We start from the raw sequence: 26193 nt of genomic DNA on the forward strand, positions 1-26193 counted from the left end.
CGCCAAACTGTCATTGGACATGGCTTTGCTCTTGCCATTGGACATGGTTTTGCTCAGGCATTCATTTTGGATTTATGTATAATCCCAGACAGAATTGTATCTGAGTCTGTGATCCGTACTCAGCATTGTTCACTTCTTTTGCAATGTCCTGAGATTTGTTAAACATCAATGTAAACTTAATTTCAAACATCCTAGGATGCAGAGTAGCATTTTCTTTTTCAAATATAATTGCCTTATGCATACATTAAAGTTACTAGTAGGTATTGACAACTTGCTATGATGAGTTCTAATCTAAAGTCCATTGAATTTAACAGAAGTTTTTTATATGACTTCAGTATTCTCTGGGTCAATCATAAAAATGTAGAGCCATAAAAAATGCTTAGGTATACAATGTGTATCCCAGCTTCTTGTGTTCAGTTATCCTGTAGATAGTAAGACATACAAAAAACTAGAACTCTTGGTTCCAAAATGATACCTTTTATTAGACCAACTGGAAAAATGTCAAGAAAATTGTCCTCTTCTGCAAGCTTTCAGGATCAAAGTCCCTTTGTCAGGGTCTGGGAAGTACACCCCTGTAGACAGTGTACACTTAATCAGTTTGAACTCCTTGTAACTTACAGAAATACTTTCAGTAAAGTACTAAAAAGGGATTAGTATCAATAAAAAGTACATGGTAGGTGTCAAACAAAACAGCATTTTAGCATCTTAGATTTGTTTTAGGGGAGAAAGGGAAGGAAAGACAGACCAAGAATAACATTAAAAAAGGAAAAAAAAAGATGAAAAAGAGGTAAGAACAAGGGACATGTCACTTTTAAAGCATTATGAGCACATAAAGATGGTCATGGTAAATTTTATTAGATGTATTACACATTTTTTTTAATCCCTTCTGCAAAGAAAACTTTTTGCAGCTTGTTATATCTAATCCAGAATAATTCACTAGTCAAGCACCAAATAGGAAATTAACTTATCCCCTGTATAAAGTTAGAATATGGGGAAGGGGGGGGAATTGCATGGTTTTAGGGTGCAGTTAAGCATCCATAACTTTGTAACTCCTTTCTGAGTGTTCAGTGCTATAGCTTAGAGTCCCTTCTCACAGTAGCACTGAAATCTCTGGGTGCTCGTACATGTGACAATAATTATACGGTCTTCCTAAAGGACAGATGACAGAACTTGGCTGAGTTTAGAACAGAACTCTTCTTTTGTTTCATCATTATCATCATCTTAAAGGTCAGGGCATATGCACTGATGAATCTTCATGTCTATAAGGCACAGGTTTCAACTTGTTCTACTACTATCCTGTGCTTGCTACTTCTAAAAGAGCTGAAATCTTTTATTTTGCTTAAGGTCTAAAAGCGCTGTCTTAATTCTGGAACCAGAAGCTGGTAGTGGAACAGTGCCCTTGGTGGCAGTGAGCTACAGCAGTGCTCACAGTTGTGATGTAGAGCAATGGAGTAGTGTCATTCAGCACTGGTGAGGAATGACAATGGCCACAGAACAGTGTGCCCCAGATCCAGTGATGGGCAATAGCAGAGCAAAGCAATTCCCCTCACCAACATTGTTAACTGAGGAATTGCAGAACCGTTGTTGGTATCAAGGAGGGCTATGGTGTCATCTGACTTGTGTGTGACCTTGAGGTCTGCACTGGGGATAGGAAAGTACCAGGACTGGGCGTCTGTGAGGGAACATCACTATAGGGAATGTGCCATGTAGAGAAACAGAGTGTCAAGTGCAGAAGTAACTGCTTAGAACGTGTGGTGCCATGTGAAGTAGTAATGTAAAACAAATTTTATCTCAAGGTCTGGGGTCTTTAGTTGTTATTGTCTGGAAAGGTAGCTGCCTGGGAGGTAGAGGAAGAGTTTCTGAGTGCCCTGAGAGGGTGGGAAAGGAAGATCTTAGGAAAGCTGGGTTAGCCAATATTCTCTAATTATTTAGGGGTTGATGTAGGGTGGCTGGCTGCCGCAGTCTGGGTAGTATACTTGTAACATCATTGCGCTTGGATGAGAAGCCAGGTTTTTATCTCTATTTTTGTCTATGATTCAACCCAGTGTACATTATTCTACTTCTCTTCATTTATATTTGCACTAGTGTTTGTTCTATGTACCTGTTTGACATTATTGTTAATATAGTTATGTGTTTCACATATACATGCTGAGTCTGTGGTTTCTGAGCACTAATTAAATATTCAGTTGGTTAGAGTTGGGCAGTTGGCCTACAACCAATGTTTAGAATAGTTCCCACCCCACCCCCCTTAGTTCTGGTGGTGTACCTGTAGGTGTGATTAGTTTGTTTTGGATAATTAGTTCTGCCACTAACAACACCACCAGTGGAACAACATCCCCCAGAAGTGGTAAGGAGAGAGAACAGCAGAGGCAGAGCAATATCCTGTAATAGAGATGAGAAACGGCTGTACTAACATGAAGTAGCATCCTCCAGAGTTTGTGAGGAGCAGTGCTGGTGTGGCTGGGGAAACATTATGCTAGTAACCACACTGGCTCTTTTGGCTTCAAAGTTTGTCCCTGTGTGGGCATAAGAGAAATTTCTGATAAATGACTGATACATTGCTAATACTTGGTTAAGGAGGGTACTTTTAATAAACTTGTGTTATTAAGTAGGCTACTCGTACAATAATCTCTTACTGATTATAAAGAGATTCCTAGGTCTGTCCATTGTCCCATTTTCCTTCTCCTTTCAATCAACTCTTTTACAGTTTAACATTGCTTGTGAGTGGGGAAGTTTGTTCATGCTGGAGAACTCAGGCAGAATTATTTTTCTAGGTTTCTGGATTGGGGCTTGAGCCAAGGTAATAAATTTGCGTAAAACCCCTAACTCAAACTCAGCCCTTGTTAGTGCTGCCCTGTGCTTGGCAGCAAAGTCACACATCCATTGGAAATTAATGGAAAGATTACCATTGTCTTCAGCAGGTGCATCTACATGTGCATTAATGCGCTGTTGCACATTAAGTTTAGTACCTCTAATATGGGGTACTACATAAGCCAGTACTAATACGCAGTAACAAAGCACACAGTCTTTTTGTAATGCTTAATGCACAATAGATTAATTCTACTGAGCATAAGCACATCATGGCAAAAACTATGCTAATGTTTACTGTGCAATAAGCATCTTGTGTAGATGCTTCTGACAAGTATTAAAATAAGGTCCTAAATGTTTGATTTAAACAAGACTTCATGTTAACATTATTTGAATTCTTCCACTGATAAATGACAGTTTCATCACTTTTAAATAGATGTTCCTGCAGTGGAATTCAGGAGGTGGGCTGAGGGGGAGGTGGGGTATGATTCAAATTTACTTCTATTTTTCAAATACATGTAGCAAAAAATACATCTCTCATCCTAGTTGTCTGAATCTAAACTTACAGTCTACTACTACTTGTTTTCCAGAAAGTAATGTGCTTTACCTGAAATGTTCCAACTTAATTCTTCCTCTATCCTAAGGAAGCATTTCAAGTCCCACTCCAATTTGAAGCACTGAAGCATTGAATTTGAAGCAATTTCATTTTGTATACATGTGCAGACCCTGCCCCCACCCCACAACACATGCATCTGGAGTGCATCAAAATTTCTGAGAGCGCAAAATGGTGGTGTTTTGTATGGGGCTGGGGAATAGAGATCTCAGTCCTTACCCCTCCCCACAGTTGTTTTAGTAGTACATTATCACTGGGGAAATGTAAGTTTTATGTTGCAAGTCTTGTCTGTTACATTTTCTGTCTGTGGATCCAGGAAAAAACTTCTACTGCCTCCTTGCCTCCTTGTCCATGGTTGGTCATTTCTAGTTTTTGCTGTTCTATTTGTTCTGCTGCTTAGAATCCTCTTCCAGCTCATGTTCAACAACATGCAAGTGCAAGCCATTATGACCAGGGCCTGCAGAGACACCTCCTCAGGTTGTGCTACCTGCTGTGCACCACCAGTGCCTACATACCTGACAAGGACAGTACTATACAGGACACCATGGAGGATGACCTGAAAACTATTTTTCAGCGCTTCTGAGCCAAGAAGAGGAGCAGCATCTGGTGGGAGTGCATAGTTCTGGGCAACTAGGATAATAAGCAGTGGTGGCAGAAATTTGGTATGACCCATGCCACCTTCCTAAAGATCTTTGTTAAGTGTGGCAGGGGGCACACCTGAGGCCAGATCACAAGTAGGTTCACCCACCTGCCTTGAGCACTCTGCTCTAACTCACCTGTCATGACTTGAATGTTAATATGGTTTATTAAGCAGGAGGCTGCCTTTAGACTACCCTGATGCTCTATCCATGGCTCTGTACCTCCCCTACAGCATGGCCAAAGCCTTGCAAATGGCATCCCAATCAATACTGTTGCCCAGTCTGAGGCTGGAGCAAACTCAGTCCTTTGATAGCCTCATTCACACATGCATTCACACTGCCCCCCTCTCACATCACTGGGCTTATCACTGGGCCACTGTCTACTGCCCTTGCTCCCCTCAAGTGACCCCTTTGGGCCTTTTGGCTTAGCTACTGTCTCCCCAGCACTACCAAACTGCAACTTTGGGTCCCTTAAGGTCACCTAGTCTGCATGGTGTAGCTTTGTGCTGATGCTGAGCTGCTTCTGCCCTAAGATCCTCACTGAGCAACTAATTTGCCACACACACTTGGGGTTGGCCCATGTACCACCCTTCAAGCCACTCAAAAAGCTGAAGCACTCCTTGAGCACCAGGTACATCCTTGGTGCAGCCCTTCAGGCCACCCTCAGCAGCCCTACTCTAAACCCCCCCATGCTCAGTCCTTCAGGCACCCTTTATTGCACCCTACTCTGAGCAGGCCCCCACACTACATCCAATGAACTACCCTGTGTAGGGCCTCTGGGAACTCACATCCCTGCTGGGCTCAGGTGTCTCACTACTAATGTGCCTGACCCACCTTGCTCCCACTACTCACACAATTACCCACAAGATAGTGTGGACCCAGGTTAAGGTGTCCCTAACCCCCTTTCACCAGGGAGGTTAGCAGTCCTGGTATTTAATGGAGACTGCCCCACCACAGGCAGTCCCACCAGGTCTCCCTACCCTGGTAGGGTGCAGTTTTAGGACATTCCCAGAGCCAGGAGCCTCCAAACCACCCCCAGAGCTTCTGTCCTTACCTCCAAGATGCTCCTGAGCTATAGTTCAACCAGCTGATGTTTTTCTCTCAGCAGCTGGCCGCAAACTGCTGTCTCACACAATAAGAACGGGATCCTAAAATGGCCGCTTTAATCAGGCACCTCTTGGTTGCCTGCCTCTAGCCCTTAAAGTGGCAAGTACCCAAAGGTGCACTGCCACACTAAGCGAGGACTCTTACAATTAAAAATAAACCACTGAGGATCTTTTTCATATTTTGTATATTAAAAAAATTGTGTTATGCTTAGGTAGTTCTGTTTTAAATGTCATCAAAGAACACTTTGTTTACTTTAAGCTTTTGACTCATGAAAAAACATAACATGACAAAAACAAAACAAAATAAATAAAAACCCACTTTGTGTAACAATTTATATGTTTTAGGGTATGTGAGCACATATAAACATGAACACAAATATCTTAATCAAAAGAAAGGATGCACAGTGTCAGTCATGTGATTTTTCAGGAAGATTTAGTTTGAAATGCATATTAGCTAAATCATGAACCTGTATTTACTTTTCCTGCATTTCCTTTCCCTTTTATTACCAAGATGTAAATATGTGTATAGCAAAGAGACTGTAGAATCCTTGGAGATTTTTAAGACCTGGCTAGATAAAGCCTTGGCTGGGATGATCTAGTTGGAGCTGGTCCTGTTTTAAGCAGGTGGTTAAACCACATGACTTCCTGAGGTACCTTCTAACCCTAATTTTCTATGATTGTATAATTCTCAGCATAATGCTTGAATTACCAGGCCACAAGGCAGGCCTTATCAAGCCCTTTTTCAGCCTTCCTCTTAAGGCTGCCTCCCTCCCACCCTTCATTCCCCCTCAAGGTAACCAAGATATGGTGATATATATATTTAGTGTGTCTGCAGTTCTGTTGCAGTTGGTACACTGGAAAGGAGAAGAGTGAGGGTTCTAGTATTGCTATAAATAGGAAATTAATTTCCCTGCTGTAGACATGTTACCCAAAGAACATTAAATGCAAGCAACCAAGCTTCAAGAGGAGTCCTGCAGAGAGAATGAAGTCTTCTGCTTCTGGGGATGTTTGTATATATTAGGCTATTGAGTTGGGAGGATCCTTCTCCTACAGTGCTAGTCATAAGTTTTTGCCTGGATACAATTCTCAGATGTAATACATACTTACCCAAGTATATGAATGCAGAGCTGTATACCTGCTGGACTAGAATGCAGCTTACTGCTTACACTCAGAAGCTATGTAGATGCTTGTATATACACGGTGCACATGAAATAGGATTGCAAGCTATGCATAAATGCAAAAAAGGTCTGTTTCTTGGAAGGGTAAATGCTGTTTGGATACATAAAGTGAAATAGGATCCTGCCCAAAATGCAATCATGATACGTTTTGGTATTAAACTTTAATAATCTATTAATAACATTCAATGCAGTAATATCTATACTGAAACTAACACACAAGTCTATCTAAGGTACTGTCTTCTCCAGCAGTATGTAACAGCATATACTAGCACGAAACAAAGGTGGGGAAAAAAATTGGTAGACCAGTACTGGTTTTATGGATTTGCTCAGACCCTAAAACATCCAGCTTTTCCTATCTCTATAATTTTGTTGGTAGTGTTAAGGATTACAACTTAAACTAGTCTTCTTATACATAGAAATGCCTAATTCTTTTTTGAATTTTACTGGGCTTTTTTTGGTCTTTTATATATGATTGAAAATCCAGAAAAATTTCAGGGACATTTTCTATAGAGGAAAAGTATAAATTGAAACATACATATCCAGGATGACTCTTATATTCTTACATTTTTTTTTTTTTTTACAGGATGCCCATCATGGTCATGGATTCAACTTTATGTGCTGTGTAAAGCTACATACCTCAAGCCAAAGATTAGCACCAGCAGGTGGGAAACTAATTTATCCTTACTTCTTTTAACTGAGTAGCCATGTTAAATTAAATTAGACTAAAGTTTCTTGAAATGTTTTAATCTTTAAGTTGCTTCACTGAAAAATTAAAACAAATGTTGTTTTATTTGAAAAATTTTACTGCCACAATTTGTGTGAAAAAAAGTGTCATTTTTATAATTTCTGTATTTGGGGAAAAAACATAACTTTTTATAAAAAAAAATTCTTAAAGTAAAGAATATGTTGCAAAATTCTGATTGCAAAAATGTAACTGACAATTTCAGTAATTGTTTCACAATATTTTCAACAAAGAATGTAAAAAACGTGAAAAATAAATAGATTTGGAAAGCATATATACATAGGTGTGAAAGCACATGTCTTCTGGCCCTAGAATAGCCTATTGGTAAGGTTGGGACAATACGGGCATCAGGGTCTGTAACTGCAGGACAAGCTTTCCAGGAAGAGTGTTCCAGAACTGAGGACCTGAAGTTTATTCTCATTATGGAACAGATTTTGCCTGCATAAAAGGAAAGCTAAACAATCTGAGAAACCAGACTGTATCCAGAGCTCTCAAAACATCCAACCTTCCTGCTGCAGAGTTGGGTGCCAGGTTGGACAATGTTAGGGCAGGGATTGGCAACATCCCCTTGGGCTGGATCTGGCCCACAGAGCCACTGGATCCCCATGATTATGTTGGGGCTGGGTAATGAGGAGCTGTGTTGGGGCCAGGCAGCTTCCAGCTGCTCCTACACAGTGAGGCCTGGGGGAAACTGTGACAGTATGGGTGCAGTTTTCAGTTGTTTGGCTTAGCACAGGTGTGGGGACAGCCCCTGCCACTGATGAACCACCAAAACCACGTAGCCCTCATTGGACTTCAGACATGTTGTTCTGGTCCGTGGCTTGTAAAAGTTGCTGGTCCTTTCTTTAGGGCAATGTGCACATCCACAGTTCCTGAGAACCCATTTCACCTGCTCTGTTAACTTTATGCTATTCTCAGTTTCACTGTTTCTATTAGTTTCATAGTTGATGAGACTGTCCATTGCACATCCCATCTTCAGGGTCCAATTTGCAAAAAATTAAATGTTTTATTTCTGGACGAAACCAAATTTCAAACAAATGACATTTCCTAGAAACTGTTACCGTGGGGTTTTTTTGGCCAGGTTTGTTCTGCACTTGTGAACAAACAGAATCTTACAATTTTTTGTCCAATATTATTTTACATATTTATTTTGGTCTGTTTAATAATTACTTTAAATAAAACAACTGCAATATAAACAACATTTGCATTTATTAAAATTACCTTCTTCTAATGTGAGATATGACATGTCTTCAAAGATTAACTCATGGCATTAATTTTCAATGGCACTCAGTTATTTACACCTCCAGCACATCATTTTTCTCAGCTGATAGGAAATATATTTTTAAAACATATGGCTGAGTATCATAGGAATAGTATACATTTCAGTTACTTTCTACAGATTATGAAATCTCTAAAAGGGAGATTAATTAACTATATTGACAATCTGTATTTAAGGGCAAACCATGACTCATCTGTAACGATTGCCATTTTAACATTGCCTTCCTCAGGGCAAATGAGATTATACAAATTTAGCAAAAATAATCTTGCATTATTTTTAACATAGTGGTTTTTTTTATATTACACTGATTTACCACTTGGAAGTCTGAAATGAGTTTTTAAACCAATAATCCTAAACTTACTTTTAGCTAAAAAGCATTTGATTTTAATTTGGACATTTTTACAGTGATATAGACAGCATAAGAATACTTATTAAGTGGACTATCTGATGGCAATGGATTTCTGACTCAGATACCTTGTTCCCAAATCATCAGACAAACCATAACCTTTTCATTTGATAACAGGCATATGTATTGATACACAGTGATAACAGAAAATAATAATACAAGCAATTCTACGTATCTACCAGTCTTAGGGCTGTCATCAAGTCAAGGAATGTCTGGCCAGGATGCAAACTTCACTCTGAGGTTCTCTTTTGACGGTCAGCTGTCAGCAGCCTGGAGGTTGGAGGCTGAGGCCCATCCCTTACCAGTGGGGTAATCAAGACAGGCTGGTGGTATTCCCTTTGGACATGTGGCCTCAGTTTCCCCTCTCAGAGACCCTTTGCTGCTCTAAAGTCACTCTATATGTATTCTTTTCCCCTCCTGATGACTCATCAATGAACACCACTGATTGGTCTTTCTGTGGTGGTCATACCGTACACATTCGGTCCTATCAGTATATTCCTTTGTTTCACAAGCCCATCGCAGCCACACATCCTTATTTCAGCTTTCTGAGGTTTTTCCTGATTTGGTCTCTTCCCCCAAAACCAGAATTCTCAGGCCTCCCACTTTTGAGGCCTTGTGAGCTGTTGCCACCCTTTCTCATGTTATGGTACAGTGTGGCACATGCCCACAATTTTCCCAGGCTATGTGCATATCCATTGGCCTTATTGCTTGCTTGGGTTAGACACTCTGTCTCAACTGAAGGCTGTGTGAAACTGTGTGACAACCAGGCCTTTTAAAAAAAATCAATTAATCAGTTAACCCTTGGTGCATGTGTGTATGTGTGGTGTGTGTAAATAACATTTTCTAGCCATCAATATAGATTTCTTTATTAAAATGGATTATTGAAACCAAAAATATGTAAAAGATGATGTTTTCTTTTCTAATATAGGAACCTAAAAAGTAAGTTATTGACTATACATAATTTCTGTGCAATGAAAATCCAAATAATTGCGCCAGTTATTTATATAGTATTATAATGTACATATTCATAAAGTTGTGTTTTTAATGAAAATAAAGTGTACTTTATATTGAGTATTGTTACTGCTGTCTAGTAGGGTAGTGTGTCTTATGATCTAAATTATGATCTATTCAGCATGTCCATTCAAGCCATAGTCTGTCTCAGAACACTTGCTAATTATGAGTGAAGTTGTATCTTTTAAGATGTTAGAATATGTCTACTGGGCCTGACAGAGACTATCAAATGGCTATCAGGGGATAATAGTGTGCAGTCTTATTTATCTTGGGAAGATTCATATATAGAAATACAAGTGTAAGGTTTTTTACATAAATCAATGCCTGTCAGAAAGTAGCCTGCATAACAAAGATAAAATTATATCAGTACAAATAATTAGATTTTTATATGTATAAAATGCATCTAAACATTGCCCTGCAGTGATATAGTGATGCACTACCTCACCATATGGCATGCCACGGCAGTGTAGCGCCCATGTGTGTCTATGCATGATAGCTACATCGTCGTTGTGGCACACTCCCAGGATATAGTGCGCTGCTACAGTGATGTAGTAGCAAAATTTAGCCATGCACTGTGTGCACGGTGAAGTAACTGCCCAAAAGGAGATACTAAAGCATGGTGATATATAGAATTGCCCATAGTTCCCAATATATTTGACTATTATTCATTTTCAACCAAAGGTGATTTTTTTAATGAAATCAAAATTATTTATTTAAATCTTACCATTACATTCTAGAAAAGCCTTTTGTAAATCCAAAGGCAACTCTTTCTTTTCTACCATAACAAACAACAAAAGAACAAAAAGCTAAACAAACACCTCCAACCTTTGAACCATGTTGTAAATTCTGAAGTTTCAGTAACCTGGATCTACTGATTCTATAACTCATAAATAAAGCCATCCATAATTAATTAAACTCCCAGGAACAAAGAAATATTACTATGTATCCATTATGAAAACAAAACAAAACCTCACAAGATTCAACCTTTTCTGCCATAAGATGCAACTGGATGGTTACATCACTTTACCATGGCTATATTCATGCATAGATCCTGTCCTACACAAAATTAAATTAGACAATGATTACCAGAGCTATTTTGGTGGATCTGGTTCCTGTATTTTTATATTAAAGGTACAATACTCATAGTGTAACATGAACATTAATGCTAAGTGTCATGGAGCATGGTTCTAGGGGTGGCTGTGATCTCCCCTAGCGTCCCCTACCATGCCAAGTTTGCTTCAAAGCACCCTCGTTTTCACCCGCCACGTCTTGATCTTATATATAAATAAAAGGGAGGCTGCCTCTCATCTTCTTGGTCACGGTGCTCCTTCTACCCCTCATCTTGCTTCTATAATGGGGTTCTGGGCACCCCAGCCTTATGGGTTATGTGTGGCTCCAACTGCCCCTGTACCACGCCCCAAGCCTCGCAGATGTGCCAGACATTGTTTGGTCTGTCTTGCTCTCTGTGCCCTCTCTGGCGCTCGGGCTCTCCACAGCCCTTGTCTCACAACCGTGCCCCACAGGCACTCATCAGTCGCTGCCCCCTTTGCTCTGGGGCTTCTCGCTGCCCCCTTTGCTCTGGGGTTTCCGCAGCCTTGGGGCTGAGGTGGCCATAGCCATGCCTGGCCCCATATTTCCTCCTCGGGATCTCGAACCCCCGTAGGGCTTAGGCAGCCTCGGCCTTACCTGGCCTCCAACTCTCCTCTCCCCTTCTCAGGGCTGGGGTCAATGCACCCCGGAATGCTGCGCCCTCTCTGGTGCTGGGGTCCCCACGCTACCATGGATCCCCTGTGAGGCCTCTTCCCTTAATAGCCTCACCCAAATAACCGGTCATAAACCATCAACACAAACTCAAGCCCCTTGGCTGTAACATAAACCTACGTCATCTGGCCATAATCACGTTCAAGCCTGTCACAGGTTTTCTCCATCTCTCACCTGTAACAACTGCCCATGCATCCTGGCCTCTTCCTTTTCCTCACTCTGGCACAGTTCCTACCCCTATGGCTGCTGGCAGGGAAATGCCTGCCTGGCCTCAGCCTGGGAGTTATATAGGAGCCAGGCCCTGCCTCTCCGGTCAGACGACTCCCACCAGTTACCCTGACAACCCACAGCTGGGCTCCTTACTTGCTGTTCCAACAAGTAGCAGGCCCCTCAGTGCCCTGTTACACACCTCCCACCTTTAGGTTTCAACTCACCAAGACGGATCTCAATTCTTGGCCACCATGTCTCCTTGGTTTTAGGCTTTTTCGATTCTGGCTCATATTCTCCGGCCACATAGAAACTCATAGGCAGAGGTTTTAAGGTGCCTCCTACTCACCTTTTACCCAATGCACACTGTGTGGGACTTGTTAGGATTTACCTGGCACAGGTAGCCCCCCACATAAGCCAACAGGTAAGTTTTTTCCTTCCTTTGCCTTAGTCTGGGATCTGCCTCTGAACAAGGTTTCCCCCTTTTCTGAACATGTACCCCTGGGACACTAAGCATGAATATATATGGAATTTTCTCTACAATTACCCCAGTCAACATATTATTATTATTGTTGTTGTTGTTGTTCCTGAAGTGGAAATGTATTCACTCTTTTGAATATACTATTATAAATACAGTTTATAATGTGCATAGCTGAAAGCAGAAAATAGTGATCAACACATATTTAACTCAGCACATATACAGCACATATTCAGTCTATTCCATATGACTCATTTTACTTTGGAGTCTTTTTTTTCTCCACTCTACAATGGAGGAAGAAGGAAACAAATGGATCTCCCTTTCTTCACATTTACTTTTCTTCTTACAGGCAGAAATTCACAACTTATTTCAATTCACCCAACACAGAAAAAAATATTCATCTTGTCTGGTCCGCAGAAGAGGTGAGAGCTACAGAATCCTTGAAATACAGCTCAATATACTGCAATTATAATGGTGGCCAAAATATGTGCTGAGAAGCAAGGCAAATAGTCATCATGGAGTTGTTGGCTAACATGGCAATACTTGTACTGGGACCCAAGCTAATCTTAAGTATAACTCATTTTCTTGGTATTTGTAACTGTACACAGAAAATGTCCTCTGTTGGTGGTTTGCATCATTAACACAGCTCTTCTCAGCACCTTGAACCTCACTGAACTCCTGCTGAGTTTAGATGGGGCATTTCATTGACTTTTCCTAAGTTACATGGTCATTTATAAAAAAACCCAAAACCAAACAACTGATGAAAGATCCAAATCTCCTTACTATGTATCCTGAGCTTGGATCATGGGGGGGGGAGGTTTCTTATATTTTTCTTTAGATAGAAAAATCCTGAATTCTAGTGGGAATTTAATTTTATTTCCATGATTAAAAGACTGGCTTAGTCAACTTAATGGAAAGTAGAAAATGTCATCTGCAGATGGGAAAATAAGCAGTCAAAGTGATCCCTTCCAAATAAGTGGAAACTTATTTGCCTGCATTTTTCAATGTCTAAAACATTTTCATATTTTCCAAAAAATAAATTCATCAAATTGTTAGTGTTGTTTAGTTATTTGCCAGCCAGTTACATAATAGTCTCTGTTTTCTATTAGTATCACCATTGTAGTTCCAAATGAAGATCTATAATTTAGAACAATACCAACAACAAAAACAAAATTAAGAATACCACATATATTTTTCAAATAATACTTTTAAATATGGAAATACACTTAAATATAGGCAACATATCTATGGTCTACTACAGGGGTTTTCAACCTTTTTGAATAAGTGTGCCCCCAGTGGCCAGATACAGAGCTGTGTACACCTGGCAGCTGGACACTTAGCAGGGACAGGGGAAGGGGTAAGGTGCAGCTGGATGTGGAGGGGCAGCAGCCATTGCGTGCAAGCTTCCCTTGCCCCCCCATGTCTGGTCAGGTGGGTGGCACCTGCGTGGCAGCGTAGGATGGTGTGTGGTGGTGCTCTTTCCCCACTCACTGGTGTGTACCCCCTAAAGCCTTTTTTTTTCTCCAACCAGCATGGGGAAAAAAACTCCTGCTCATGCATTCACATACAAGGAAACCTCATTACATGTATTGTCTATTATTAAACTACTGCCAGAAGCAGCGTGTGCTCAGTGTTGGAATGCTACTAGGAAGTTAATTAAATGCAGGCAACATTGAGCCTGACTGTAAAACACAGAGCCCATAATGAGCAAACATAGGAAACTACCACAAAGTTAGTTCGGCTCATCTGAATAACACATGGACATGCCCATTGTGCTCAGTATCCTTTACCACCAACTCTTTTTCAAGTCTTGGTGAACCACTACACTGAATTCATTTTGACTTCCTATGCACTCCTACAGCTGAGCTATGCATTTCATTCTCATTTCCAATGATTCCTATTTCTTTATGAGCCTTAAATATCTGGCAAATGCCACTAAACAGGGCCCCAAACAGTTCACGCACAATCCTTCTGTTGCTCGCTGTCTCAGGCTGTGGCGCATGATTAGTGTGGCCCTGCACTCCATGATGCGGAGCTGAACCAGGGTGCCCTGTGCTTCATGTGCATATAATTTTTTGGAGGATCCCGGGAATCATGAGAAGAACACCCAGTTCCAGTCACAAGTTGGGGGCTAATTAGCACATGGATCCTTTGTGGGGTGGTATTTGGAATCCACACACACATTGAGCAGTGCTGAGCTATGGGGTCACCATGGCTTGAAACAAAGAGTAAATCATGAGCCTTTGGACTACTCTCATGAATAGTTGGTACTATATGTAAATAGATATTAAAAGACTGCTTGAAGCTGAGTTTATGGAATACCTGTGCTAAGACTTGCAGACGTTTCAAAAAGGATAAATGTATCAATCCTGGATCAACCAAGTCTATGAGTACTCATAGTAATTTGCCTCTTCACAAATTACTATAGGTATACATATTCAAGTCAGTGCTTTAAAATATGCTCCTCACTTCCATATGCTAAGGGAGATCAGGTGTGGCAACAATTAGGGGGAAGGGCAGGGCTACAGGGGAATGAAGTTCAGGGGTTGTGGACAAGAGGCCATTTTACCCCCAGGCTTATTTTCCTTGCTGTGGAAGGGGACAAATTCAAGGAAAATCTCATATAATTAGATTCTATACCTGGAAAATGTATAACAAATTTATACATTTTCCATATACAGAATCTACTTACTGGGAGGGTCATCTTATAATCAGGATCATCTTATATTTGATTAAATAGCATATGTTTTGAAATTTTCAAAACTGATAATGATTTTGTTATTTATTTAACTTTTTTTGTAGCTTATACTGGTTTTTAGAATAATCTTTTGAGCATACCTCATGTGTGTTTTGGCTAAGTCATTTCTCTCTAGTTGTGCAGTGTAGTATATTTCACTAAGTAATAGATATTCCATTGATAACTGTAGAGTTTTATATAAAAAATGACAATAATTTCCCTGTTCCTTATTCATAACAACCCCTGGTGATTCTAAAATCATGTGCTAAGTGCCTAGAAATTATTTTCTTTCCTAATTAATAAAGTTCTATTGCAACGGTTTGGAAATTCTTTTCAGTGAGCATGAACAACTCGTGGATGACCTGTTGTTCCACAAAAAGTATGTCCTTCAAATTAATTCTTATTAGAACTAGCGTATCATAACTTTAAGTGAGTAGTCCTACTGAAGTAAATGGAACTACTTACAGTATAAAATTTAAATGTGGTTTTACTTTCCTTTGGGGGAGGGTGGGGGGGAGGAAGGAGGGTATCAGCTTTGCATAATTATGCCTTGGTTTGCAAGTAATCATGTTCCACTGAGTTTTTCAAGAGATTTTAAACCAGTTTTGAACATTTTAAATTGTAATGTGATTCCAGAATGTATTTTGAGTATTATTTCAAGCTATATGTAGCACTTAAGTCACTGATTATGTATGTAGTGTGATAAGATATACTTGAACTTGAAATGTGTGGTGGGAAAAGTAAAAAAAAAAATGGATCTGATAAGCATCCAAAAGTTTGCATACCTCTGAACAGCTTACAAATATTGAAATTCCAACTCGAATTTTCCCTTCCTCAAAGAAGTTGATGGAATAGAATGGAAAAAATTTTACTATGAGCCCATTGAACCTATTTTCTTTTTAAATGATGGGATCTATTATGTAATTTCCTTTCCACAGTAGAACTATACCTTTAAAAGAGAGAGAAATTTCCTAGTGGGAGCATTGCTTCTACTTGAGGAATGGAAAATAATCTCCTTAGATTTGCTGTGAGTGGCCGTGCATGTGTATGAAAGAATTAAGATTCTTTTCCCTAAGCCACCCAGAAAGACAATAGCATGTTACAGTTAATAAGAAAATGGGAAAACAGAGATTTATTGTATTTCAGGATACATTCTGGAATAACCACCGCATCCGAATGAACTGGAAATTTTCCCACTCCCTTATAGTTAAATAGTAGCTAAAAAATTTGCATTTTGCATTTAGATGTCCCCACACCCACATTGGGGTATCGTTTAGATGGACACAAACATGAACTTGACACTTTCAACTTCTGAAGCTAGACACCATGGCTAGAATGCCTCTGAAAAATACAAGCGTGGATTAGAAACTTTAAAAAAGTGTCTTTAAAACATTTTTCTTTCTTCTTTTTGCCACCAAATGAATAATGTACCCTGCTTCTTTCCCTTTTATCTCTACAGTAGTGTAAGAGTAATGTTGCCAACATGATGGTCCAGAAATTAATCTAGTTCTTTTGAATGCATGGCATAAGCCTGTTGAAGAACGCCTTTTATTCAAAACCTTGTGTAACTTTATAACAACTACATAGTTGGGCCAATAAAAGCTTGCACTTGAACGGATCCTTGTCTCTCACCCTTTTATGTCTAAATTTCCCTCTTGTGAGCTGATCACTTTAAATCTTTCCAAATTCAGTAAAGATACAAGATGTCAAAAAGAAAACTGGAACTGGTTCTTCTTTGGCTAATATCCACAGCTTGAAACCATAGCTTCTTACACAATGAAATGCACATTTCAACTGAAAGTAAACTAAAGGAGAATTGGTTTTGTGTGTTGATAATGAAAAACATAATGACGCATTTTCCTATGGAAACACATCCCTTTTTGTCTAACCACTATTATTTTTACATTGTAAAACTTGTTCAGTTATAAAATTTTAACTGTCTCTAGGTGATACATGTTTGGATCTTGGATGACATGACTGTTAAATTCCACAGTTAAACTATGAAAAGGTGAAATACTTGGATCCCAGGATTTGCCAGATTCAGATACATTTGAGATGCTGGCTATGGTTGGTAGAACTTTTATCTGTGAGAAGGGACTACCTGAATTATGTGAGGACCATCTAATAATGGAGGAAGTGTATAAAGGATTGCCATTCCTTATGCTGAGTGCCACCGTACATCATGTAAGACCTTCACTATAAAATGAATCCAACTCCACATCGTTTAACAAGAAGTACATATTTTAGTAATATTTCTAGTTAACTCATTGGTCCTCCTAGACCATCCCAAATTTCCAACAGTTTCACAGTGCTTATATTACAAGTTTGGTAATATAAGCACTGTGAAACTGTTAGCCTGTTAGTCTGAAACTAACAAAAATCTATGGTCTAGTAAAATGTATACAGAACTATCTGCAACCCCTATACTGAAGAGAATAAGACTAACTTAATAAATACATTCTGTGAATATCCAAAAGATTTAGTTGTATCCCATCCTTGCCTCTAGAATGTAGGAACCATAAGAAAGGATTCTCACTTTTTATTTAAATCTGAGGTATCATCACTCCCTAGAAAGAGTTAAACCAGGACATAGTCTAAGATAGTGCAGCATTCCCTATAACATGAGAGGGTATATCTACAAGTGCAATCAATGCCACATCATGAACTCCAAGCCACTTTGAGCCAGACTAAACTGTCCATGGGTGCAACATCTACATGTGCACCTGGGACAGCAGCAATTTGATCCAGGGTGGAGTATGCCTCTGGCTGGCTGGCTGGACTGATGGGGTATAATTTATACCCACGGTCATGATCTATATGTACATTTCAGTGCAGTAAAGCACTCCACCAGTTCTACAGCAGAGTTAATTAGTTTACTGCACGGCAATACTAGCATGTGTGTATACTGTGATGCTTTACTGTGGAGCTGCTAAGTCAACTTTGCAGTACAGTGTATGTGTGGGTGCACCCAGGTTCAATCACATTTATATTCTGACTATCCCTCTAACCAGATCAGTCAGATTCTCAGCTTCTAAATGAGATAATTAGTTTTTAAAATAATTTTGTACTGAGGTTGCCAGTAAGAGCTTAGTAAATATATTTCATCTTAACTAAAGTATTTGACAAAACACTTTTCTTTTCTGTTAGGTGAATCACAGGTGAACAATTCTTACTTGTTACAAATATCTTCCTTACGAACATGCATTCAATTAACAGAGTATAAAGTCAATAAAAATAGCCAGTTACTTTTGAGTTACTGACTCTAACTACTATTATAATTTTTTTTGTAGTGTGCACTCCCTCATTATGCGACTTTTTTTAAACTAAAAGAATAGCAAGTGGTAGACCATAAACAACCTCTTCATAAATTTTAATCATTCCCATTCATTTGTGGGACATCTTGTTATTCTTACTGTTCTACCCTCCCTTGCTGTAGTTGAGATATATTGATCTTTGCTTTCAGGCCCCTGTGAATTCGGTTCATCACCTATCTTTTGGTTAAAGAAATACTTTTTTTTCTCATTGAGACAAATTAGCAGTGGACTAATGTGGGTTTTTTCCTATTTTTACAGAATTTTGTAGGCACAGTTTTGGTTAAAATGGAAGATATAAAAATTCTAATAGCAGGAAGTACCATAAAATGTTTTACATTGTCACAGATTTTGCCTGAATATCTTATTTGGATACATGATAAAAGAACCAGATCCAGATACATTTGAGATGCTGGCTATGGTTGGTAGAACTTTTATCTGTGAGAAGGGACTACCTGAATTATGTGAGGACCATCTAATAATGGAGGAAGTGTATAAAGGATTGCTGTTCCTTATGCTGAGTGCCACCGTACATCATGTAAGACCTTCACTATAAAATGAATCCAACTCCACATCGTTTAACAAGAAGTACACATTTTAGTAATATTTCTAGTTAACTCATTGGTCCTCCTAGACTATCCCAAATTTCTGTTCCAGCCAAAAATCACAATTAAAACTACAGCCCAGAAAAGAAATGCATTTCTCACCTGTAAAGCCTTCATTACATTTACAAAGAAAAGTGTTTGGTGTAACATTGCTGCAGTTGCCTTGGAGGCAAACATTTGGCTCACACTGTCCAATTCTTTCTGAACAATTTTTCCCTAGTAAAAGAAAAGTACAATTGGTAAATAACTTCTTTTAAAAAACAAGTTGATTTATAACTATATAATGAAATTGCACCTGCAATTCATTTTGTAATACATGCAAAAAAGTTTTGTTAAACTTTTTAAACTTGTTAATTTATTATTAAATAATTATTAAACGTGTTAATATCAGTCCAAACATTTTTAAACTTGTTAATTTCAGTTCAAATGGTAAAATGATGGGCAACTAAAACTCATGTGAGGCAAACCCAGGAGACAGGTATTGTTCACAATCAATTCTATAATATATACCCAAATACACATATAGCAGAAAAATATATTTAAAACATTATAAAATATGGAAATATTATGCAACTGAATCAAGTTCTTTAGTTTAAAATTATTTATGATTATTTAAACATAGATGATACATACATATTCCTAGCATATTTTAAAATCTGGAACATGAAGTCAGTTTTTGGATGAAATGTGCTTTATGAAATTACTCACTAGAAATTACTATACTATCATAAATTACTTATATTTTTAAAGCAATTGGGTCTAAACATAACAACACTTGAACTGGAGGGATGTGGGCAGTGGGGTTCTGCAGGGCTCAGTTCTCGGGCCCACACTGTTCAACATTTTCATCAGCGACTTGGATAAGGGGGTAAAAAACACCCTGTTCAAATTCACAGATGACACTAAGATGTGGGTAGAAGAGGGCACGCTAGAAAGGAGGAATAGGCTGCAATCAGACCTGGACAGGTTACAGGGGTGGGTGGATGAGAACAGAATGGGTTTCAATACTGACAAGGGAGGGGAGGAAGAACCAGCAGCATACCTACAGGCTTGGGATCTCCCTTTTCATCAGTGCAGAGGCAGAAAAGGATCTTGGTGTCATTATTGATTCCAAAATGAACATGGGCTGACAGTGTGGGGACACAATCAGGAAAGCCAACCATACCTTGTCATGCATCCACAGATGCATCTCAAGTACATCCAAGGAGGTGATCCTTTCCCTCTATGCGACACTGGTCAGGCTGCAGTTGGAATACTGCATCCAGTTTTGGGTGCTGCACTTCAGGAGGGATGTGGACAACATGGAAAGGGGCCAGAGGAGGGCCACTCGCATGATCAGGGGTCAGCAGGGAGGCCCTACAAGGAGAGACTATAGGACCTGAAGCTGTTCAGCCTTCACAAGAGAAGGCTGAGGCAGGATTTAGTGGCCATTTACAAACTAGTCAGGGGGGACCAGCAGGCATTGGGAGAGTTCCTGTTCCCCCAAGCACTACTAGGAGTGACAAGAAATAACGGTCACAAGCTGGCAGAGGGTAGATTCAGGCTAGATATCAGGAGATGCTACTTCACTGTCAAGGTGACTGGGATCTGGAACCAACTTCCAAGAGAAGTGTTGCTGGCTCCTACCCTGGGGGTCTTTAAAAGGAGGCTGGATGAACACCTTGCCAAGGTCATGTGACCCCAGTACCCTTTCCATGCCATGGCAGAGGGTCGGACTTGATGATCTGCTCAGTTCCTTTCTGACCCTACCAACTATGAAACTGTTGTCATATTATGCATGCTTGAGCAATCTTTCTATTTGAAGTACATTTAACAGTATGAGAGGCATTCTTCCTTGCTTATGCTTTAGTAAACAGGGCCATAATTTACTAGATTAATTCTTTGTGTTATTCTTTAGATATGTCTACACGTACATTTAAGTGGACAGAGGGCCATTTCATGCTGGTCAAATCAATTGGCCTGCCCACCTGTCTAGGGTAGTCTTCCCATCTGACTCACCTGCCATGGCTTTGATGTAACTTTAGAGTAGTTGTTTATAGACGGGAGGCTGCCCATTTAATGCCCAATGTCAAGGATGTAATACATGGCTCCATACCATTGCAACACCATGTCCCATGCCTCACAGATGGCATCACTATGTGGCTTTAGCCCCACCCTGGGCCCCATTACATTCCAGTCTGTCAGTCAGACCCCCACTTGGATCCCTCCTAGTGAGGTGGCCTAACCTCCACCATCATGCACAACTGTCAACTCCCTAGATGACTTTCCCTCTTGGCAGTGGCCCCCTCTGGGACCTTTGGCCACACAGGCCCTGGCCTCACCTCTAGGGCAGTTGGAACTCCAGGCCCCTGGAGTGGGCTGTCTGGCCCTGGCCCCAGCAGTGACCAATTGAGGGTTTCCTGGCCAGGTTTCTGAGCAGCTAGCCCACTCAGGCCCCTCCAGAGACAGTTCACTCAATCTCTAAGGTTGGTCTATAGAGTCCTTCAGGCCAAGCTATGCAGTCTACTCACTGACACTCCTCCTTCACCCCACTGAGGCCACTAAACTGCCACCTCCATGGAGCTACTAAGCCTTATGCCCCTTGGGTCTCAGGCCTCTGATGACATGCCTGGACCTCTCACTTGTCCCCTCTGTGGGGTAACCCACCAGGTCATGGTGGCTGTGGTCATATGGTGCCCCACACTCACTTTTTACTAGGGACGCACTGGTGTGGGATTTCCTGGGCACCATCCCACCATAGGCAGCCCCACCACACCATCCTACCCTAGCAGGATGTATTTTTAGGTCATTACCCAAGACCAGGAGCCTCCTTTGTACTCATAGTTCCCACCCTTATCCTTCATGTATTCTGGGAGCAGCAGATCTGGGTGATGTTATTCCAGCTGCATCCCTACAGCAACTGTCAATTCAGTTCTGAGGGTCTGGGTTTATACTGTGGCTGCCCAACCCCATCTTCCAATCCAGGAGGCCTCTTGTGTTCATGTGACCACCTCATTATGCCACACCACACCTGCCAGCAGCTCCACAGCCTGTTCAAGCCTCTTAAAGTGGCAGGAACCAAAGGTGCTCTGCCACAAGTGTGACTAAATGTAATGTATATTAAGTGATAATGCGCATTAAGTGATTTTGGGCGCATATCTATGCATAAAGAGACTTGACAATTAGTGCCAAGTCCCTGCAGCCCTGCCACATGTCCCTAGTGGAGAGGCAGATCCAGCTGTAAAGGATTGTGTCTACATGTGCATTAATGTGTTTTAACTAATTACACCTAAATTTTATGCTTTGCAGCTTTTATGCATTTTACAGCTATCAAATTTAGACATGATTAGCCTAACTTCACCACTTTTGTGGCAGGACAATTTGATGGCCAGATTGAATACTTTTCAGTCCAGACTAGCAGAACAATTTATCATGCTTAACAATACCTTAAAACATTACTCAATCCAATTCTCTCTGAAGTGATAGAGAATATTTTTATCAAGTTTAATGAAATCACATTGGGCTTCTACTGTTAGATCATTATTTTCAAAGTAGTTGAAGATATTACGTATGCACAGAATTCAGATAAGTATTTTCAACACAGAAAAGGAAAATGTACTACACTAGTATTTTTGCTGAACTTTGGGTTGGGGGGAGGAAACTAACGAATCTTTCATAATTTTGGCATTGGCCATAAATGTGCAATGCATTTTCAAATGCATTTGCCTATAAAATAATTATCTGGAAATAAAATAATATGATACTAAAACTATTCAATGGTAAAATCATTGTAAAATGATATTCTTTTTCTTGTTGTATGGATTTATTATGATCCTCACTTGTTCACCTCAACTGTATTTTGTAGGTACAATTTTGTATTTATAGAAGTCTGGAACCATAATGCTGACAGAGGAACACTAAGAAGCCTCCTGCAAGTCCCAGATTTGCAGAGCTATCATAAAAGTTTGACACCCCATTGTGCAGTGCACATGACTTCTCTGCACAGCTAAGTAGTTCTACTAGCTTACCTATAGGAAAAAAACCATAGCCTTGAATAATCTCTGTCCCATCTGTCTCTATGCAGAGCAGTGATTCTTAGCTAGGGTCCCACTGCAGCTTGGGATGTCTTTTACTGGCACTATTGGGTGCTGCTCAATATTAGCACTATTAGGCTTGTAAACACCTACGCATATTTCACAAGATAAACCTAGGGGCAGCATCTCTATGAGTGGGAGCATACAGTTTGCAATGAAATGCACACAGCAGTTACAAATCCATTTGGTGTAGTACGTATTTGCAGCATGGCTGCAAAATCAGATACCAGGAAATCCCAGTATCTAAAAAAATGTGGCGGAAAAAAGTGGGGTTGTGTATATGGCTGCAGCATGCACTGCCAGCAACTGGAGCCCGGTTAGGCAGAGCCATACTCTGGCTGTCAGCCAGACTCTGTGCACCTGGATCACCACCGCTGCTATGGCCAGCCCAGGTGTGGGCCCCAGTCTCCCCAGGGCAATATGTTGTGTCCCAAAGCATGCATGCAGGAGCATGCCCAGGGACAACTAGCAGCAACACAAATATGTGCTGTTGCTAGTTGTCCCCCGGGGAAGCACACATTCCCACTCATAGGGACATGGCCAGAGATTTTAAGTAGGAATCCATATTGGGAAACAACCTGGAACCTATTGGGGTCTTTCTGTGTTATTTGCCATAGAAAACTCTCTCTATTATTTTTCTGTAGTAAAAAACTAGTGAAAGCTAAGATTTGGCATTTTCCAAGTGGTGCCTTGAGTTTAACATGGGGTGCCTTGAATATAAGAAGGAGGGCTTTTAATACAAGAACGTTGAAAAGCTTTGATTTTGAAAGTAGTGCAACTGCCAGACAAATCTGAGTGGAGCAAGCCCTATCATCTGGGAAACTGTTCTTAAATTAACTGAAGTCGGTGCCTGAATTCAAGTTTATTTCAATTAAGTTCAGAACAGGCCTTGATTACAGGGACCACCATTCTTAACTACAATACAGTGACATTTTACATTATTATTACTTTAAACATACAGATTTAAGACACCAAGTAAGTCTACATATGTACTTTGGGCTCTCTGAATTTTTGGAAAAAGTCTTTAAAGTACCTTTTTAAATTAAATGTTTTGATTTTGTGAAATTTTGCTTTTAGAAATGTTATGCAAATTTAATGTAAGAAGCTTAAAATCTGAAACAAGTCTTTCATTTCAGTTTGCATGAAATAATTAGTCCAACATTGGGGGGAGGGAGGTTACTTTTCAATTTACTGGATATTATGAGAAAGTTTCATTTTGGGTTAGCCCAAAATAATTTTAAATGTTGTTGTTGTTTGTTTGTTCTTTGCTTTTTTGAAGTGCTAGCAACTCAAGGCATCAATTGTTTGCAAAGCCTCTCCTGACATTTGGCTGGGTATTCAAGAGTGGGATTAGAGATCTATTCATTCTCCTCCACAGAACAATGTCAGGCAGAATCTGGACCTACATATGGATTGATAAGAAAATAGCAATATAAAGCATTTATTTTCTAAATAGTAAAAATGTTTTTTCTTCCTTATGATTGAACAATCCAATAATTTTTTCAATCTAGATTTTGGAAAAATACTATTACCTGAAAACTGTGGAGGGCATGTGCATTCATAGGAATCCCAAATCAGTCCTTCTCCCTTTCTGGTGCAAGAGCCATTGTTGTAGCAGGGTTTAGTGGAACACATATCAAATTCCTGACAGAATCTTCCAAAATATTGTGGGGCACAATGGCAATTATACGCCTCTTGCCACATATGGCTTAGGCATCTGCCATGACCAGAGCACAAAGGTAAAGTTGGAGACTCCTGGCAAAACTGCTGCTTCACCGTTATGTTTAGACGGAGGCCCATGCTGCATAACAGTGGACCTTTGGCTGTAGCTTCAACAAAAAAATGAGTTCCAACACTAAGCCACTGAGTGTCAACTCGATGTATCCCTGTTAATCTGCTGCCAAAAATCAATTGATCGTGAAGAAACCCTGTTTGTGAGCAACATACAAATTCTTCCATGGAAACATTTACCAAATTCATCCCATATGATTGAAAAGATGGCTCAGATGAGATGAAGAGACTGTCTCCTAACTGAAGCTGCAATGGACATATCTGAGGGACATTTAAACCCTGATGCTCTAAAATGTTCTTGTCCATACTGATGTTTATATTCCAGCACTCTGAATAGAAGTTTGAGCAGATGTTTCTGCTCAATGTCCAGTTCACAATGATGGATTTTGGTTCTGTGCGCCATTCCACAGTCATTTGCCGCTTGCATATTCTCTGTCCACTTGCAATGTAGGCTTGAAAAAAAAAACCCATCATAATAATGTTTGATTTTATAGTCATTTTTGCTGTCATCAAATCTGAGTCTTTTTTCACAACTGCATACTTATCAAAGATAGTTTTACAATATGTGTCCCTTATTCACTTTGTTTCTTCTGAATGATCTTGTCCATTGTAAAATAACCTTTGGGAATACAAAAAGAAAGAATTAAAAATCTGTTCTTAAAAGTATAGTAAATCATTAATTTTTTCTCTCAGAAACTGTTTGATATCCTCAGTTTTAGTGGCAAAGGCATATAGAATGGGACAAATCTTGAAATTCATTCCTCTGAAATGACCGGTATGATTGATATTAGTAACTTTCTCTATTTCTCTGTTTTAGATGAAGGCCTGGGCCCCTTTTAGATACTAAAAGTACATGTGTATAGCAAGAGAGGACAAGTGGAAAAAAAAAGAAAAAATGTATCTCTTCTCCATTTTGCAAAGGAAGAACTGGTTTATAGAGAAAGATTAAATGGCATGACTAATATATGACTAATGCGGTGCAGGAATTCTGTGGCAAAACTAGTGAACCTAAATCCCTTAAGTTCTTTGCCAGTACTTTAACCATAAAATCATTTTCCTGTGTCATCAATAAAGCATGGAACTAGATCCTGAACTTTTAAAATGTTCATCACTGCTCAGCAAAACCATTAATTACGTCCCAAATTGAGTTCTATGGTGATCTTTGCTGAGGCAGAAGCAGAAATTTAACAGTCACAAATTCTGTTATATCTAAGTATTACTGGATTGAAGGCTATGCTTTACAATAAAACAAAGTATGTTTCTTTTCTAGGGATATGTATTTCTCTTCTCAATTTTTTTCACATTCTGGAAATAAATAGTATGTAGGTCCCTGCTAAGGCATGCGATCCACAATGATAAACTTTTATTCTTCTACCTTGTAGTACTTAATGTTGAACTTAGAACCAGCAGGCCTATGCATCCTTTGTAATCTCTTTCCCTGTGTTGAGG

General features: G+C 39.8%; 1 long non-coding RNA gene across 1 annotated transcript in view; it reads left to right on the forward strand.

Moving 5' to 3' along the window:
• LOC109311769 overlaps positions 1–25938 on the forward strand; it is a 47475-nt gene extending 21537 nt beyond the window's left edge. The window contains exons 2-3 of the long non-coding RNA XR_002101607.1: positions 6927–7005; positions 24465–25938. This is a non-coding gene — a long non-coding RNA (uncharacterized LOC109311769). The remainder of the gene's footprint in view (positions 1–6926; positions 7006–24464) is intronic.
• Positions 25939–26193: the final 255 nt, after the last annotated feature.

Source organism: Crocodylus porosus, unplaced genomic scaffold (genome assembly GCF_001723895.1).
Source record: "Crocodylus porosus isolate Cpor-Errol unplaced genomic scaffold, CroPor_comp1, whole genome shotgun sequence".
Classification (NCBI taxonomy): Eukaryota; Metazoa; Chordata; order Crocodylia; family Crocodylidae; genus Crocodylus; species Crocodylus porosus.